A 6,938-nucleotide genomic window follows, 5' to 3' on the forward strand; every position below is an offset into this window, starting at 1 on the left:
CGAATTGAAGGATCAAGCCCACAGATAGCTTCGGCAAAGAATTCGATCAGCTTACGAGGGAGCGAGGTGGAGAGAGGGTGACCGACGGAGGAGAGGTCCTGCTCGCCGACGCAGTTGCATCGGCGAAGCAACAAACCTTAACTGCCTCCAGAACAAAATTGCAAGCAACAAGACTCTCCTTTATTTTCCGCAGCCAAGGAGTAGGAGACATGAGAAAGATCAAGGTTTGCAGTGTACTCTCGCCTCTTCTTAAAATGAAACTCTAATAGCCATTTAGACCAGGTGGAGGTGTACTCTCGCCTCTTCTTACAAAAAAAAAAAGAAAAAAGAAAAAAACTGTAATGACCTTTTATAGTAGATGGAGTTTAGAGTTTAGGGTGTAGAATTTAGTCCCATATTGTTTGTTTTTTATTGTCGGAGTGGAACTAGTGCTATAAAAGAAGAGGCTATGACTCTTTCTCATTCATACCTTTCTCGATTTTTTGGTTAAGATTAAGTGTAATATTTGTTCTTATCAGTTTAATATCTGATACATGGACCATTTGTTCCCGTACCCAACCAAGTTAAATTAAATTTTTATATTAAATTAAGTTTATTTTTAAATTATTAATAACAATCCATGAAATTAAAATCTTAAAATTTTGTATATTTAAAAATAAATGCAAAACACATAAAATTTATTGATTTTTTTATTGATTTAATTATTAATTTTTAGTTAATCAATAAGAAATTTTAGAATTGAATAAATTCATGTTTTCTTAGATGAAATTTTGAAATAATTTAATTACAATTTTAAGTTTGATTAGTTTATTCAATTTAATCAAAATAACTTAATTAATGTGGTTTATTTTTTTAATTTTGTTAGAAAAAATGATTTTACTCCGCCCAAGAAAGATAAATCAAGTACCAAAATAACTTGCTAATAGGGAGGATATTTAATCCTTAGGGAATAAAACATTTAAAACACCGATATCACCCGAATACCAATTTGGCTACACCGTGGGGGCAGAGTTTGACTTGAAGTTGGTCCGTTTACATGTTAATCAAGTTCTCAATTTAGTTGGTATCAAGTATTCAACTTTCGCTGACTAATCCTGGAATGATCAATCCATCCATGAAAATTTTCCATCGGTCCATAAGTCCAGTGTTCTTAGATCAACCGTCTATTAGAGAAAATTCATCCGTTAATTCATCGAGATTTAAACTCGATCCTTAAATATTTGAGAAACTAAAAAAGTGTCCTACCGTGGTACTATTACACAAGAACAACCTTACTTATTGCTTGAAACTTATTCAACTATTTATTAAATTTAATAATTTAAACTTATTTTATTTTAATTTATTTATTTAACATGTTTATAACAAAAGTTAATGATGATCATTATTCACCAATATACTTGTTCAAATTTATTCGTAAGTTATTGAAGCATGTCCAATTAATTAAAATTGTATATTGAAAGAACATAAATAATTCCATATTAAATTGAATACCAAACTTATTTTTGAACCATTGGTTCATTTACTGCCCTATCCGACACACTTGGGATATGCAACAAGGGCACAATGATAGGGCATGCTTGGGATGTGTACCGAGAGCACAATGTTGTTACCATCTCGATGATCTTGAACCAACTCCAAACTAATGCTTTGGATAAACAAGCTCGCTCAGTCAAACGATAAGTAGATTGTTCGATCATATAGAAAGAACTGGCTAAATGAAGGACCATGGGAAAACCCTAACCCTATGGTCTACAGAGAACCCGAACTATAGGAGAATAATTCGAGGGGTGATTAGCTTGAGGGTTAGATTAACTAACATGTTAAGGCGCTTTCATATAAGGAAGCAACAGAGTTGGGAAAGTAGGCAACAAAGTTCTTTAATATATTTTGCAATGGGAGAAGGAAGCATAAAGACCAAAGTAAGATTGACTTTCCACATCTCTTCCCTCTAGGCTATTGCAAGTAGATATAAAAGAAACAAAACGAGTTCAATAAGATGAACCCAGCCTCAAGAGTAAGATGCATGAATTGAGACTTCCTCCTCAAAATATTTGACAGTACGATTGAGAACCACCAAAACCTCAAGAGTAAGATGCATGAATTGAGACTTCCTCCTCAAAATATTTGACAGTACGATTGATCATGTCTAAAAATTGAAAAGAGGGTATGCTGGTAATGGTGACTTGGTTATTGATTGGAATAAGACTTTTTACTCTGAGAAAAGGTTTTCCTTCGATCCCGCACACACTAAAACAAGTAAACAAAACGTTAGTGCCCAGAAATCGAAAGAAGTCCTTGGTGATGACCCTCCGACGTTAATGACGCAAAGTCTCTGCGAGAGGCAGCCATGTGCACTGCCACCGGCCAAAATCGAAGAAAAACTCCATGGGTGTCCCTCAAGGCCTACGATGTCGGCAATTGGGGAAGTTCGCAACATGGACGCTATCTTGCCATGTGTTGGCAGCAGGCAACAAAATCAATCGGAGCAGCAGCAAACAAGAGCAAAAAGAAGGGGCAACGATTTTAAACAGGAGATTTGTCATGGATTTAGAACTAACTATGTTCTCTGATACCATTGTTGATATTCTAATTGCATGAATCAAAATGAATTAAAACGGTAAACACCTACAGCGATCTGCGGGATCTGCAATCGATGACGATTGGACTTGCTGTCGGAAGAGCAATCATAGGATCATAAAGCTCTCTACAATTCCACGAACCAAATCCCACCGTCTCAGAAGTTCTTCTCACTCTCTCGTTGTCTCTTTCTCTACACCGTGAATCGCCCCCCATGATCCTTGGATGCACCCGTTATAAAGAAAATAACCCAAGGGTATAGTGGACTTTATCATTAAGAGTAGTGGGGAACGTAGGCATATTCCCACGTTCCCATTTCTTACAAGATCAACATCTGAAGCCGACTAGTGACGAGCCGAGAGAATCGGGGGATCAAACCCATAGACAGCTTCGGCGAAGAATTCGATCAGCTTACAAGGGAGCAAGGCAGAGAGAGGGTGACCGACGGAGGAGAGGTCCTGCTCACTGACGTAGCTGCATCGGCAAAGCAACAAACCTTAACTGCCTCCAGAACAAAATCGCAAGCGATAAGACTCTCCTTTCATTTCTGCAGCCAAGGAGAAGGAGACGTGAGAAAGATCACGGTTTGCAATATACCCTAGCCTCTTCTTAAAAAAAACTCTAATGGTCATTTAGACCAGGTGGAGGTGTACTCTCACCTCTTCTTACAAAAAAAAAAGAAAAAAAAACTGTAAAGACCTTTTATACTAGATGGAGTTTAGGGTTTAGAATTTAGTCCCATATCATTTGTTTTTTAATTAACGGAGTGGAACTAGTGCTATAAAATATGAGGCTATGGCTCTTTCTCATTCATACCTTTCTCGGCCTTTTGGCTAAGATCAAGTGTAGTATCTGTTCTTATCAGTTTAATATCTGATACGTGGACCATTGGTTCACTATGATATTAAATTAATTTTTGTTTTGGGGAGGGATCATTACAGTAGCTTGCTATTGGATCCTTCGCGTGTCATCCCTGTGTTGCACTATTGCAGGGGTTCGGCACACCCGACCAAGTTAAAATAAAATTTTATATTAAATTATGTTTATTTTAAAAATACTTGCTAAACCACTACCAAATAACTTGCTAATAGGGAGGATATTTAATCCTTAGGGAATAATAATAGGGAGTTTAATCCTTAGGGAATAAAACACTTAAAACACTTGTATCACCTGAATACCAATTTGGCTACACCGTGGGGGCAGAGTTAGTTTGTCTTGAAGTTGGTTCATTTAAATGTTATCAAGTTCTCAATTTAGTTGGTATCAAGTATTCAACTTTCGCTGACTAATCCTGGGATGATCAATCCAACCATGAAAATTTTCCATCGGTCCATCAGTTTGGTGTTCTTAGATTAACCATCCATTAGAGAAAATTAATCTGTTAATTCACAGAGATTTAAACTCAATCCTTAAATATTTGGGACACTAAAATAGTGCCCTGTCGTGGTTTTATTACACAAGAACAACCTTATTTATTGCTTGAAACTTATTCAATTATTTATTAAATTTAATAATTTACACTTATTTTATTTTATTTTATTTATTTAACATGTTTATAAAAAAGTTATTGATGATCATTATTCACCAATATACTTGTTCAAATTTATTCATAAGTTATTGAAGCATGTCCAATTAATTAAAATTGTGTGTATTGGATGAACATAAATAATTCCATATTAAATTGAACACCAAACTTATTTTTGAACCATTGGTTCATTTACCGCCCTATCTAACACGCTTGGGATATGCAACAAGGGCACAATGATAGGGCACGCTTGGGATGTGTACCGAGAGCACAATGTTCTTACCATCTCGATGATCTTGAACCAACTACAGACCAATGCTTTGGATAAACAGGCTCGCTCGGTCAAACGATAAGTAGATTGTTCGGTCACATCGAAAGAACTGGCCAAACGAAAGACCATGCGAAAACCCTAACCCTACGGTCTACGGAGGGCCCGAACTATAGGAGAATAACTCGAGGGGTGATTAGCTTGCGGGTTAGATTAACTAACATGTTAAGGGGCTTTCATATCAGGAAGCAACAGAGTTGGGAAAGTAGGCAACAAAGTTCTTTAATATATTTTGCAATGGGAGAAGGAAGCACAAAGGCCAAAGTAAGATTGGCTTTCCACATGTCTTCCCTCCAGGCTATTGCAAGTAGTTATAAAAGAAACAAAACAAGTTCAATAATATGAACCCGGCATATCAAATGAGAACCACCAAAACCTCAAGAGTAAGATGCACGAATTGAGACTTCCTCCTCAAAATATTTGAGAGTACGATTGATCATGTCTAAAAATTGGAAATAGGGCATGCTGGCAATGATGACTTGGTTATTGATTGGAATAAGACTTTTTACTCTTAGAAATGGTTTTTCTTCGATCCCGCACACACTAAAACAAGCAAACAAAATGTTTGTGCCTAGAACCCAGGGGCAGTCTTTGGCGATGGCCCTCCAACGCTAATGACGCAAAGCCTCTGCGAGAGGTGACCATGAGCACTGCCACCGCCCAAAATCGAAGACAAACTCCGTGGGTATCCCTCAAGGCCTACGACGTCGACAATTGGGGAAGTTCACGACATGGGCACTATCTTGCCATGTGTTGGCAGCAGGCAAGAAAATCGATCAGGGCGGCAGCAAACAAGAGCAAAAAGAAGGGGCAACGATTTTAAACAGGAGATTTGTCATGCAGTTAGAACTAACTATGTGCTTTGATACCATTGTTGATATTCTAAATGCATGAATCAAAACGAATTAAAACTGTAAACACTTACAACGATCTCCCGCAGATCTGTAATCGACGACGATTGGACTTGCTGTCGGAAGATTAATCATAGGATCATAAAGCTCTCTACAATTCCACGAACCAAATCCCACCGTCTTAGATGTTCTTCTCAGTCTCTCGTTGTCTCTTTCTCTACACCGTGAATTGTCCCCCATGATCTTGGGATGCACCCCTTATAAAGGAAATAACCCAAGGGTATAGCGGACTTTTCCCTTAAGAGTAGTGGGGATCGTGGCCATGTTCCCACGTTCCCATTTCCTACAGGATCGACATATGAAGCCGACTAGTGACTAGCCGAGTGAATCGGGGGATCAAACCCACATATAGCTTCGGCGAAGAATTCAATCAGCTTACGAGGGAGCGAAGTGGAGAGAGGGTGACCGACGAAGAGAGGTCCTGCTCGTCGACGTAGCTGCATCGGCGAAGCAACAAACCTTAACTGCCTCCAGAACAAAATCGCAATCACCAATACTCTCCTTTCTTTTTCGCGGCCAAGGAGAAGGAGACGTGAGAAAGATCACGGTTTGCAGTGTACTCTAGCCTCTTCTTAAAAAAAAACTCTAATGGCCATTTGGACCAGGTGGAGGTGTACTCTCGCCTCTTCTTACAAAAAAAAAAGAAAAAAAAAATTTGTAATGACCTTTTATCCTAGATGGAGTCTAAGGTTTAGAATTTAGTCCCATATCATTTGTTTTTTTATTGACGGAGTGGAACTAGTGCTATAAAATAAGAGGCTATGGCTCTTTCTCATTCATACCTTTCTCGGCCTTTTGGCTAAGATCAAGTGTAGTATCTGTTCTTATCAGTTTAATATCTGATACGTGGACCATTGGTTCACTATGATATTAAATTAATTTTTGTTTTGGGGAGGGATCATTACAATAGCTTGCTACTGGATCCTTCGTGTGTCATCCCTGTGTTGCACTATTGCAGGGGGTTTGGCGCACTTGACCAAGTTAAATTAAATTTTTATATTAATTTAAGTTTATTTTTAAATTATTAATTACAGTCCATGAAATTAAATCTTAAAATTTTATATATTTAAATATAAACTTACGTTTTCTTAGATGAAATTTTGAAATAATGTAATTAAAATTTTAAATTAGATTTGGTTATTAAATTTAATTGAAATAACTTAATTAGTGTGGTATTTTTAAATTTGGTTAGAAAAAATGATTTTACTCCGCCCAAGAAAGATACATCATGTACCAAATAACTTGCTAATAGGGAGGATATTTAATCCTTAGGGAACAAAACACGTAAACACCTGTATCATCCGAATACCAATTTGGCTACACCGTGGGGGCAGAGTTTGGTTCAAGTTTGGCTTGAAGTTAGTTCATTTAAATGTTATCAAGTTCTCAATTTAGTTGGCATCATGTATTCAACTTTCGCTGACTAATCCTGGGATGATCAATCCAGCCATGAAAATTTTCCATCGGTCCATTAGTCCAGTGTTCTTAGATCAACCATCCATTTGAGAAAATTCATCCGTTAATTCATCGAGATTTAAACTCGATCCTTTAATATTTGAGAAACTAAAAAAGTGCCCTACCGTGCTACTATTACACA

The 6,938-nt window shown here is 37.3% G+C and overlaps 2 non-coding genes and 1 pseudogene across 2 annotated transcripts; all 3 read left to right on the forward strand.

Moving 5' to 3' along the window:
- Positions 1 to 465: 465 nt before the first annotated feature.
- On the forward strand, positions 466 to 559 carry LOC122049742 (annotated as a pseudogene).
- A 2,830-nt stretch (positions 560 to 3,389) lies between these two features.
- Positions 3,390 to 3,587, forward strand: LOC122050045. The gene has a single exon (XR_006131259.1). It is a non-coding gene; the product is annotated as a U2 spliceosomal RNA (small nuclear RNA).
- Positions 3,588 to 6,119: 2,532 nt separating this feature from the next.
- On the forward strand, positions 6,120 to 6,318 carry LOC122049749. The gene has a single exon (XR_006131028.1). It is a non-coding gene; the product is annotated as a U2 spliceosomal RNA (small nuclear RNA).
- The last annotated feature ends 620 nt before the right edge of the window (positions 6,319 to 6,938 follow it).

This window comes from Zingiber officinale, chromosome 2B (assembly GCF_018446385.1).
Source record: "Zingiber officinale cultivar Zhangliang chromosome 2B, Zo_v1.1, whole genome shotgun sequence".
Lineage (NCBI taxonomy): Eukaryota > Viridiplantae > Streptophyta > Magnoliopsida > Zingiberales > Zingiberaceae > Zingiber > Zingiber officinale.